Raw genomic sequence first — 13,060 nt, forward strand, 5'->3', positions numbered from 1 at the left:
CGGGGCACGTGCAGAGGCAGGCTCCAGCGGCTCATTAGCATGCCGTGCTCCTCCCCCCCACACCTCCTCCGGGCGCTGCGTCACCTCCAGCTGCTCCTGAAGGCGGGGGGGGGTGCGCGGGGGGGAGGAGGAAGCGCGCGCGGGGGCGGCGGAGGAGCAGCAGCGCCTGCCGCGGGGCGCGCGCCCGCCACTCGCCTTCTGGGCGGCGGGGGGGCCGCGCCGCCTCTGCGCCTGCGCGAGAGCCCTCCCCCCCGCCGCCCTGAGGTGGTCGTTAGCGGCTGAGGGGCCGTGCAGGCTGCTCGTGCTGCGCGGCGCGCGAGGCCCTTCTCAGCCGCAGGCTGCTCCCTGCTGCCTCGGCCCCGGCCCCGGCCCCGGCCCCGGCTCGGCTGGGCTCGACGGCCAGGGCAGCCGGTGCGGCGTGGGAGGGCGGTGGGCCCGGGCTCGGAGGTCGCATAACCGCCGCGGCCGTCGGGGTCAAGGCGGGAGGCCGCCGCTCCCGAACCGCCGCCGGTGCCAGCACTCTAGCCGGTCCTTCAAAATCCTCGTTTAGGATCCTGAGATCACCTTTCCCACATGACCTGGATCTAATCTCCCTCTGTCCTACATCATGCCAGCAGCAGCCGCAGCGGCGTGCCCTATATAACGTTAGCAGGGAGAAGGACTTCACTGCGGCTGCTGGCGTGGCTGTGCAGCTGGAGAGGGGGTCTCTCCAAGTTTTCACAATCACAAGCAATTCCTTGTGATTCCCCAGCCAGTCCCCCTGTTCCAGCAACAGGGATGCCGCCCTGGGATTTAAGCTTCTGAACATACAAAAGGAGCAAATGTTGCCAGGTGGATACTGAGCGAGCTTCTGCAGAATGAATAAGCTCGCAGAAGCGACAGACGCTACAGCCACAGGCTTCTCCTGTCAGCAGTTGCTGCCTCTTGCCGCAGAAGGGCAGGCTGCAGCAAACCTACCGCATAGCACTGCGAGTGGGGAAAGGAAAGGGTGTGCAACCTCCCTGGGATGGCCTCATCTGCACCCAACAGAGCCACAGGGACCACGGCGGAGATGTCCCCCTAAGTGCCAGCAGAAAAGGGACCTCTTCTTCCCAGGTAGACACTCAGGCATCTGCTTGGTTCAGCTGCCCCTCCGCAAACCTCGGACATTTCATTTTGGTGGCAAGGCACAATTTGACCTGACCCTTGCTAATAAATCCTGATGGTCTTTGTAATACAAAATCAGGTCTGAAATCCTCCCCACGCACCCCAGGAAAAGGAATGGATTGGAAGTCGTGTGGGGTAGGTGCTTTCCCCTGTTGCCTTACTGCAACGAGGACCAGGGGATGTCCCCATCCAACCTCGGCAGACAGGGAGCTGCCCTACCTGCCAGCTACTTCTCTTGCGTAGGCTGGGAGGCTGAATCTGCTGCCTCCTTCACAGGGGACAAGGGTGGGACGCCCGACGCAACTCCTGCGCGTGTGCTGCCCAGTGGGGAGCTGGGAAAGGGCCACCTTGTTAATACAGGCTGGAACAGCACAGGTTAATGCATCATTTATCAAGGCTGATAAATCCATCTGCAAGAAGGAGCCAGAACAGGTCATGCTCCACTGCCCAGCGTGCTCCAGGGCTGCTGCTTGTCCTTTGCAGACTCCCTCTGCCTTGCCAAGCTCAGCTGGCAGAAGAAAAAAGCACATGCGTGAAAGGGAGATGCCACTTCACACGGGGCAATGAAACACAGATGTTGGACCACACATGACAGAGGCAGCACACACAGCTCGGCAAGGGGCAGTGGGCTCGCAGTGATGCTTTTGCCTGGGAAACATCAGGTAGACAGAGAACACAACCTAGTGGTAGGTGGTAGGTGGTAGACAGAGAACACAACCTAGTGCGGCCAGGAAGGGGCAGCTTCTAGGAACAGGGCAAGGGGATGTAGCCAAAGCAGGGCAGGCCGCAGGCTTCCCATGCCATTACGGCTCTCATGGTCACTTTGTTCCATTGTTGTTGATGCTGGAGGCCCCCAGGGACGATGCTGTGTCTCAGTACTGTACAGCACTCCTTCAAGGAACAGGCTCTGCACGCATCCCCCCTGCAGATCTCAATGGCAACTGCTTTGCTGGGTAACGTCCATATGAATGGAGGTTATTAAACCCACTCAGCAGCCTTTACTCCAGGGCTTTTCCCTTTAGATCAACCATGTTCTTCCTCCAGCACATTTCCACCCAAGCTCCACCGCACTAAGGTTTATTCTGCACCACCACTGGGTTGTGACTTTGCTTGGAGAGGGTTTAGCCTGTACAGTGTTAGCTGCTTGGCCCGAAGGCGGGAAGGAGTTCTGGGGGAGCATTCCTGTGGGTTCCCTCTCACAGCACCCTGCTCGGGCATCAGCCCTGCCCTGCCAGCTAGGAGGGAGGTTGCTCTGAGAGCTTTGCCTCACCGCCTCTGGGGATTAGTGGCTCAAGCCACTGCCAGCAGAAATTAGACACTGCACCATCAGCTGTACCTTGTTGGTTAAGCTGGGATCTGCCTGGATTTTCACAATTTCTCTTTTGCTCTGCAGCTGAGAAGGAAGAGAGGAGGACAATGAGATGTGTGGAGAGGAATGCAGCGGCCTTGGCTGTTACTGCTGGGAGTCTTGTCAGGGCCAGATGATGCAGAACAGCCCAGCTCTGATGCTGCAGGGAGGCAAGCAAGAAGTAGCCCTGCACTAGGCACAGAGTGGGGGGGACACATACAACAAGCCCCACTGGGAGGTTTGAATAGCAGAACACATTTCAGACAGAGGCCTGAGACCCAGCAAATCCAGATGCGTGCTGTGTAGGTATGGAGACCCAGAAGGAGAGAACTGAGCTCTGTGGGAAGAGGACCATGATAGGAACGCTGGTCTGGGGAGGGAAGTGGCATAATAAGTACAATTCTAAGGATTATGGGAGGTGATGCTGAGAGTCAGGGTGTTCGTGGGGCTGAGGAAGAAAGCTGCCACAAAACAGCACCCTCAGCTGCCAAATAAGCCACACTGAGTTAAGACTAAATTATTCCCTCTGCAAATCATTGATCCCTCCTCTACCCCCCACTCCAACTCTTGCCAACCAGATAAATCTTGCCAGCACTCCTCCCTTGGATTAATTCAATCCACTTGGATGTGGAGACCAGAGATCCCACAGAGGCAGCCAAACTTACAGCTTAGCCACAGCAAGGCTCCATGCCACGTGAACCTCCCTTGGCCGTTACTCCCTCCTCCCAGCCAGGTCTGTTTTCTACCTGGGTATCAGTCAGCTTGGAAAACATGCCCTGGTCCTCACACACAGCTTCGTACTGTGTGATATGTAAACACACCCGTTAGCGGGCAAAGTCTCAGCAAAGGAGAGAGCCAGCTGACAGGTGGCAGCAGTGGAGCAATGGGACAAAATGAGTCCCTTAGGGGGTATGGCAGTTCCCCTTGCCCTATTAACCCCTTTCCCACAGGGAGCTGTGCGGGTGCCACAGGGCTCGCTGTATTCCAGCAGGTGTAGGCAGCTGCCTTTCCTGCCACAAATGCTTTACTGCTGCAGCAGCAGCAGCCTTTTCTCCCATTGACCGCAGAGCGAGAGCAGGATCCCACTCCACATTGTGCATCTGGCTTTTCTGCTCCCACCTCCTGGATCACGCTTGCCCCTCACGACTGCAGAGCCATCTGCATGTCCTGGTAGCGACTCCCTACAGAAGAGTGAGCTCAGTGCATGTTTGTTTCTGTGTGTTCAACTCACTCGTGCCTAGACATGAGCTTGTTGAGCCGAGGTGTTCCCACACACCTCCCCAGCACTGGGCAGCGAACATGACAACAACCAAGAAGCAGCTTGCCAAGGGTGTGTGGCATCCTATCCAAAACCAGAGAGTCCCCGAGTTGTGCGATGGGCAGTTGGAGCATGCCCAGCAATAGAGATGTGATCAGTCCAGCAAGAGCACAGTGTTCAGCACAGCAGAAGCCCAGACTAAACAACCTCCTGGGTCCTTTCCATTTGTTTTCTAGGATGCTGCATAGAGAGCAGGAAAGCCTAGGAGTACAGGAGTACAGCTAGGAGTACAGGAGTACAGCCTAGGAGTACAGCTCTCACAAACAAAATACAACATTTGCTGTGTTCCCTACCCCAGATTTCCACTGATAAACAACTGCAGCATCAAACACGAAGTTTGCACAGAGTCAGCCTGCCCCACGCGGGCTGGGCTCCCTGGACAGTCTGGGAAGAAGCAGGGTCTGGAGGCTCAGCAGTTGTTAACCATGGGAAAACCTGGATGGAAATCCTGGAAGTCGGTCCTATGTGAGCATGGAGATTTGTGCCCAAGCCTTCTCTGTGCACAAAGCTTTGAGGATTTCCAAGAAGTAGCTGAGCACAAAGATTAAAAGGATCAGGAGCCCAGCACTCTTGACTGATTTTGTAATCAGTCCATTGCTGCCGTTTTTCCTCCTAGCTGCACAACACAGTGCCAGAACTCCCCATCTGACTTTGACACTTGGGGGAAACACAGCCTTGAAGGGCTTGCAGCAAACAAGATCTTCTGCCCCATTCTTGCCTTGCAACTTAAGGAGAAGGAGAAATCAAAACAGAAACCCCAGCATGCGTTCCCTCAATCCTACCTGTCATCTTGTTGGTCCAGGGTAAGGAGTACTCCAGCAGGGACTTCAGGACTTCTGGAAAGTCCAGGGCAGCAGGGCCCCCGGGGCTGTTGCAGCTTGACATGTCCTGTCCTGGGACTGCGCTAGCACGGCTAAGGGAGGGCCAGGTGCCTGGCCGCCAACGCTACACCCCACTCGCCTGGGCGTTGCAAGAAGAGCTCGGAGGCACCCAGAGCAGGCTTGCCAAACTACTCCGCTGAGAAAAAACAAGGAGGAAGGGAAGCAGCCTGGCGGAGATGCAGTTTTCCTGGCTGTCTTCACCTCCCCCTCTCCCACTCTGAAGTGGCCAATTGTGGAAATAGCTTGCAGCCTCGCAGGGCTGGGCCGGGCGGCTGGCCAGCGTGGTTTTACAGGACCTCTCCCAGCCAATCCGGCAGCAAAGAACTGGGCCAGTTATCTAACTTTGCAAAGGCAGCACCCTTTTCCTTCCCAAGGTGTTATAACAAATATACATGTTGGGAGAAAAAACACCCAAGCACGCGCTGTCAGGGGTACACACGTCAGCTGCAAATGCAACAGCAAAGGGATCCTCTGAAGGGCTCTGGGGAGGCTCTGAGTTGCTCCGAGCTGCGCAGGCTCCCCTGCTGAGATACACACGCTGTCTGCATCTGCCAGCTAACTTTTCGGTTCTCTGAGATGTAGATAGTGACAATATTTGTATATGATTCAACACTTACTGCGTGTCCCTCCTAAGTCAATAATGATAACGGCTTAAGGCATCTTTCTTAAGTGTGCATCATCCCCAAAATGCAGAATTTGTCTTCATGAGTGACACAGAGTTTTATCAGAAAGCTGACAGCCTCCTCTCAGAGCAGTGATGTAAGGCAAGAGAGTTCATGCACCCTGCAAATACTCTGATAACATCTGGTTAAGTAAGTAAGATCTTGAGCATGCCAAGCCCCTCCTCTCCTGTTAGTGAAGTTTTTTAGCATGGAGGGATGGATTGGAGACAGGTGGATAAAGGTCTTATCTTCTTTATCGGGACCTGGCTTGGGAAGGAGCATCTTACACATGTCGGGGTCTTCTCTTTTGCTGGGTGTGATAATTAGAACAGAAGTGCCTTTATTTCTCAGTTCGCTCCTGTTCATTTTGCCAGGATCAGCCTTACAGCACCAGTGTGAGTTGATAGGAGCCAGGTATTCCTACACTGGTCTGTGAGTCCCAGCTCTCGGGGACAGTCCAGCAAAACCGTTCATGTCTCTAAGCATGGAAGTGGCCTGAGTGAAATCATTAGGACTTTTCTTGTGCCTAAAGTGAAGCATTTCACTGGCCCAGCATTTAGCATCTTGAAAACTGATAGGGTTTTGCTCACTTCCAATAGCATGGTGTTTCTGTTTGGTCCCATAAGGAAATGCATTTAATTTAACCCAATAGAAACCAAAAATAAAGAATTACCTAGCCAGGCTGGGTGGTTGGGAATTTCAGTGATCTAGCTGGGGAAGTGTAATGATCTAGATCCCAATCTAATCAGGCTCAGAAATCACACAGTAGATGCTTTGGTAGAATTTTTAATTATGATACAACTACATCACAACCTCTTGGGATTTTCCCTGTGGTTTGCTCCCCCCATTCCCCAGAGAGAATGTAAGAAAACAGCCAGTGATAACTATCGGTGGTGAAGCCATTCAGGGAGAACAGTCCCCTACTAACCCCAGCCCGCTATGGTGTCCTCTACCCACCCAAAGCTGGAGACAGCAGACAGACCCTGCAGACATTCTCAAAGGTCAGTGGATTCTGGCTGCTGGGAGCAAGAGAAGTGATCGCATCTCTCCCTCCTGGAGCACAGCCTGCCAGCCAGGAGGTCCATGTCCTTTCCCAAAATCTTCTGGTCCATTCTGGCGGGTCAAGGCAAAGGGAGCAGGGGTCACTCAATCCTGCCAGGCATCGCTAACGTCTGGGACAGCTCTGTCATATATGCCTAGGCCTGCTTCTCGTCAAATGACAGCAAGGTAAAGGGACTGGGCATGTGGTAGCTGCCCAATGCCAGGGGCAGCTGGACCTCCTGGTTTTGCCCCAGGCTCAAACTTGTCCTGAAAGCTGGACAAACATCTGACTGCATGTCTGGAGGCACCCAAGGACTTCAGAGCAGCTGCTACAGCAATTGACTGACATTTATGGCTTCAGAAAATGAAGAAGTTCATTGAGAGGAAATTGTCACTTAGCATTTTGAATTATTAGCCTGCAAGGGAGATTTACAAGTTTTTGTCTAGAGATCTGAGAGCACATATCTCTTGTTTGCCAAAGCTTCCTGCCAACACTGTGTGTCCTTCTTGATTCATAATCCCTGGAAAATGAGCTCCCACCCAGGAGAAGAGCTTGGGTAACATCACTAGCAAGATGCATCAACACTGCCCTGACTTCAAGCCCTGGGGAAGCAGAAACCATACTATGGAGTGGAGTCATAGCAATGGGGAGTGTCCGTCTGCCCTTGTGTCCCCATGGAGAGCACTTGAGCTGCTTTAGCAAATGGAGTTGAAATGTTGGCTCTGGAAAGCTGCAGGCATGGCCACAGATTGCATCATGTGTGCTGGCTGCACTGTTATCAGATCAGATCATTATTTATTATTATTGTAATCCCATATTAGTGGAGGTCTCAGCCGCTCTGCTCCATCACTTGGAAGCCCAATCAGCCCTTAACAGCACATTTTCTCACAGACTCAACCAGCCATAGTCAACTTACGCTGGCCCTAAGTGGGTGGCACACAGAAGAGGGCACTGAACATGATGGAGAGGGCCAAACTCCAGGAACACCAATTTAAATAGCAGAGGCCAGGGCTACCCTCAGGGTCTTTTCTGTAGGTCTCCTGGTGCAGCTACCCACACCGCCCAGCAGTGCTGGCTGGGCTCCTCGGCACATTTGCTTGAGGGGCATGTTCAGCAGTGCCATAGCTGCACGCAGTCCCGAGGGGAGGAGTAGGGGTCCTTCAACATTTGCCTTGTCCATGCTCTCCCTCCTTTTCGATTTTCATTCCAACAAGTTGCTTTTTTTTTTTTAAGCACAACCAAATTCTTGTCCTTTGGTCCCCCCGCCCCGACCCCTTCGCCTCTCTGCAGTGCTCAGGTACTTCTGTTGGTACTAGAGCATGTAAATGTCCCTTTTTAAACCCCCAATTCTACTCCTGTCTTTAGAGGGATCTCTCTACAGAGGTCTGCGGTCAGGCCCAAAGCACACCAGGAACTACAGAGCACCGCTGCTCAAGTGTTATCAGTAGGTACAGCCTTCCTGGAAGTTTGAGACCCCGAAGAATCATTTTGGACATTCAGACCGCCGATACAACCCTGTTCATTACAAGGAGCTGGGCGATGGGGCTCTTTGTGCATCTCTTCAAGTTGCCATCCTTCCCTCGGCCCCAGGAGTGCTCCCTCAACTCCTTCACAGGCCCACATCCACAGTGCTTCTGGAGCTGCCTTTCTGCTGCCTCCCCTCCTGCTGGTGTCTTGCAGCTACCCTCGGCCCTGAAGCAAGAGATGGTGGCACGGGTGCCTCCATCGGTCAGAAACTCCTGCGGATTGCTGCTGTGGGTCTTGTACTTGGTGGTGGCACCTGGCTGCACACCGATTTCTGAGGCCACCATTACAGAAGGGAACTTAGTTGTTTCTTACATGTATCTGAAAGCACAGCTTGTGGGGAACACACCAGCAGCAGTGACACTTGACCAAAGAAAGGCATTATTGGTTATTATTACTAATTGCTGTTATCCCAGCTTCCTCTGATGAGATGAAAGCTTGGCTTGATAATCTAATGGAATGTGTCTTCTTAGAAAATAAAAACCATTTTTGTCTGTTTTTCTAAGGACACAAAGCTTACACAACAATATTATCTATCCATCCATCCATCCATACACCGCTCCCTCCCCAGAACACGCTACCCACCTTGGCAAAGGGATAAATATATTTAAATATCTTTTTCTATTTGAAAGATAAGCTAGGAAGAAGAGAGTTGAATTAATGCCTCCTCAGAGAGAAAACCTGCTGTTATTTGTTCTTTTTCATCTGCCGCACAGGCACTGGCAGCCAACATCCCAAAGCACATGCTGCCCCTGGCAGGCAATAGTGAGGGGACAGGCAGAAGCCAGCAGTATTGAGGGGACTTTGTGGTGACAGACAAGGTATGAAATAAGGACAAAAGCCTGTAGAAATCTCTAGAAGCTTTAGAAATCCTGCTGCTCTTGAAACAGCTTTCTTTTTTTCAGTCACCTGAGACCATTCACCTTAGCAGCACAGCCATTATTCAGAAATTTCCGTATCACCTCACATGGGGATGTCTTCTGCTGCAGGTCCCACAGATCAGTCGTACTCCTCATGGTCTGTGTGGAGGTTCCAGGCCCACACACAGGGTTTGGTTCTTGCACCAATCCCAGCTTGGTAAGTGGTTTCCTCTTTCTTCTTTTATCCAAGCAAACCCTTTGCCAGAAGTCAGCCACTGCTTCTTTGTAGACATCCATAATTTTTTTTTGTTCTTATGCTAGCTCCTAGGACAAACACACATTCCACTGACAGCTTCCAGATTTAACTATTTATTTCCATAGTACATTGGGCTTGATAGGGAATTTTTTTCACCTTGGCAGGGATGGGCAGGCTGAGTTTCACTGTGGCCTTTCTGAAAGGAGGCTTGCCCCACATCCCAGCATCTTGTCTTCTATGGGGTTGAGGTGCTGCTGCTAGCAGTGACGCACATCTACAGAGCTACAAGGACACCCAGAACAGCAGCAGCAGCAGGGAAGGCTGTGGCCAGACCAGCAGTGTCTGCATCCACAGCAGATTACTTTAAAAGAAAAGGAGGTGGGAGAAGGAGCGACGAAGCCAGCGCAGGAGGGCGGGCAGCTAAGGGCGGTAAAAGAGGGACTGGGGCTCTGTTGGCTAAGGACTCTGCCTGGCAGCTGAAACGCAGGCGTGCGACCCCTTCGGTACTTTTGATGATATCAACATGGGGCACAGACACGCAGGCTTGATGAGGCCTTGCACTGAGCCCCCTTCCCAACTCTGAAGGGGCTGCCCCTTCCCCAGGCAGGGTATTGCACGCATACACGTGCATACGTATGTGTACGTATGTGCCTGTCTCCCTATGTGGAGGAGCAGTGCTGGGATCCCTGAGTGAGTGGTGCAGCTCAGATGAAGGAACCGCCTGCACCTCTCGCCTGAGGCGAAAGGATTTCTAAAAACTAATTCCCCAAAATGAGTGCCAAAAAGCTAATGAGCTTTGCTTCCCCACGCCCTCTGCCAAGACATCCCCCCCTTCTTGGGGTGCTCACGTGGCAGCCAGGCTTACCACAGCTCTGCTCCTCTGCACGTGGCCTTCCCCTGTGAGGTGCCATTTGCCAGAAAACTAGGTGCTAGGCAGGAAGAAAATGTGAGAAAGACTCCTGGGATCACCAGAAGTTGTGCTGCCCTGGGCAGGAAGGACACCTAGAGCTGCCTTTGTGCATTTCCCTGCTCTGGAAACTCTGGGAGCCTGGGCAGAGCCGGCTTTGGGAGCTCGCCGAACAAGCCTTGGCAGGAGGTAGAGCCCAGGAGGTGCCAAGAGCAGCAATAAAACAGGGCATTTAAAGCAGGATGGGGAAATCCAAGAACAGTGATTGCTGGGCCTCTGCCAGGGTCCATGGGAGACTGTTGGGTGGGACAGCAAGGAAAATACATGCTCCTCCGGCTGTTTCCTTCTCAAAACGAAGAGGCTGGCTGTAAGGACCTCGGCTGTCCCTTGGCCATCCCTTTCCAGGCTCACTCACCTCACCCAGGAATGACGTGGCCCCCAGCAGGAGCAGGGATCCTGCAGCATCACCGCCCAAGAGGTCAGAGCCTGATGGATGGGTACAGGAATCAGCTGAGCCTAGGGAAGGCATGCGGGCTGAAAGAAAACAACCGATCCTCCAAGAAGCCTGGGCAGTTTGGCTGCCGCTGATCCCCAAAAGCCAAGATATGAGCGGTCTTGAACAGGAGAAGATCCAGCCTGCTGAGAGCTTCTTTTGAAACACTGCTTCTGTACTGAATCCCCACCACAGCTCCCAGGGGCAACGTCCAGCCGTGTTGCAGTTATCCTCAGGCCGTTTGGCTGAGGAAAACTGAAGCCATCTCACTCCCATGGAAGCAGAACTTTCCCTCTGTGCCTCAGCTTTGCTGGGGTACAGACAGGGGAGCGTGCCTTGGTATTCAATTAGAGAAACTATGCAGCTCATCATCCTTCCCGACCGTCTGCCTGGAGGGCCCCAAGCACTACTGAAAGCCCACAGCTAAGGCAGACAGAGGAAATCCACAGAGAACAAGGGAAATACACCAAAGAGCACCTCCAGCGCTGAGTATTTTTCCGGTTCCAAGTAAGCCAAATCTATTCTGGCATCTGGGTTTAGAGATTTCCATCCCAGCCCTGGGTAAATGTCATTTTTGGGAGGATTAATCCAGATGGTAACAAATAACCCTATTTCCTGGAACTCTCTGCTGTGTCTGTGCCTCCCGAGGCTCTCAGGAAAAAGTAGGAGTTTTCGGGGATGCTGCTATCCGTAAGTTAACTGCAGAGAGGAGCACCCCTGAAAGGGGCAGTCTTGGGAGCTGCCAGGGCCAGGACTTTTGCAGTGGGGAAGGAGTCAGCTGGAGCTGTCATCTCGTCTGATCCCTGCTCTCATCCTTGCTGCACCTGGATCTGCTTTCAGAAAACACCACCCCTGCCCTGGGGCACCAGGGGCTGCTGCTCCGGCCTGGAGGGAGAACTGCAAAGAAGCAGGAGGCGACAATCCAGCTGGGAAGGGAGAGAGGTTATTGGGAATGGATGGGCCCTGTCCTGTCCCCTCACATCCTGGGGAGAAAGGGGCGAGGCTGGATAAGGCATGGCACAGAGCTCCTCAGCAGTGCCCACAGCTTTCCAGGAAGCTCCAAGAGCTAGCTGTCCACAGGACCTCTTCCTAGAGCCACCCCATAGGCACCCAACCAAGTCTGTTCAGCACCTTCGTCTGCCCCACACCAAATGGCTGTCTGCTCCAGCCGGTGCTCCTGCAGCCATTCCTCCTCCACTTCCCTCCCACCAGTCGCTCCCACCCAGGCCTCTTTTACTATTTAGGACATCCCTTTCCACCCAATGTTTCCCCCACCAAGTGCCCAACAGCATTACCTCCTCTGTGCCCTCCACCCCAGCCAGTGACCAGCACACCTCTGCAGGTCCTGCAGGGCAGGAACTCTCTGCTGCTCTCCTTGCACAGAACACAACGTAACATGCCCCTGTTCTTGGTTGCAACGGCTGCACCAAACACAATTAAGAGTGATGACAGCATTTGCATCACCTGTTCTCACTGCCCAGAAATGTTTCCTTATAGTGTGGGCAGACAGACTCAGTCACAGAATTGCTTAGGAATCCCATCTGCGGCTTGCACGCTTTGCGCAAGGCAAACTCCCTCTGCCAGGCTGCTGTGTGATGGCATTAAAGGTCTTTAGTATGAAGCCTTCCTCCCACCTCTCAGGAGTCTCTACCCCTGCTCCTCTCAATCCTCCGTTGGACCTGGATCCTTCCTGGCTGACCTGGGGCTCTCCCCCCTGTCTTTGTATCTGCTGAAGTTCCTATGAGGATCTGAATACTGAAGTCACTACTCCTTTCCCTGCCTCTTCAAAATACAAGTTTATTTTCTTCAATGAAGAAACACCGGTGAGGAGGGGTTTACAGCTGAGGCTCAAACCTGCAAGGAAAACACCATCGTTTTTCTCCTCATGCTTTGTCTGCCTCTCAATTTGACAGTTTTAGTCCCCATTGTACTGGAAAAGCTACCCACACTCTCCCCAGCACGGCCTCAATAATCTTTGGAGAGTAAAACTAATGCCCTTCACATTGCATGTACTCAGTAGATGCACCTTAAGAGTGCATCAGTCTCCTCAATCCCTCTGCACTACAAGCTTGTATCCAGACCTCTCCTCCTATGACTAGAAGCATGTGAGTCCTTGTGTCTGTATCCAGGCGCATCGGGGAGATGCGTAACGAGTCTCCTCTCCGCAGGTCTTGCTGGATATGACCTTCTGGTTACTCTACCAGTTTAAACAGCAGTAGCAGGGTGTCTCCATGGGACTCCCTTGTCTTTGCCACATCTCCAGTTTTGGCTTCATCAAGAATCCAGATTAATCTGCCTCATGATGGATTTGAAAAATAAAGAAAACAGTTTTATTAATAAATGCTTTCACACTGACCTCTTTCCCCAGGTGCGATCTTCACCACACAGCATCCTTGTCAGGGGGAATCTGCACAGACACTTCTCATGGCCCAAGCTGCATGCGACTCAGTGGGAAGGGCTAAGGGCATTTTCCCTGGCAGGAAAAAGAACTGGCTGACCCAGCTGAACAGAGCAGCCTACACAGCGAAACAACCTCTAGATGAAGGTGATTACAAGACCTGATTACTGGAAGTTTCAAAACACAAGTTACCCAAACACCTGAAACTATGTGTTAATGCAGAGC

This window comes from Ciconia boyciana, chromosome 1, assembly GCF_034638445.1.
Source record: "Ciconia boyciana chromosome 1, ASM3463844v1, whole genome shotgun sequence".
In the NCBI taxonomy this organism is placed as follows: Eukaryota; Metazoa; Chordata; class Aves; order Ciconiiformes; family Ciconiidae; genus Ciconia; species Ciconia boyciana.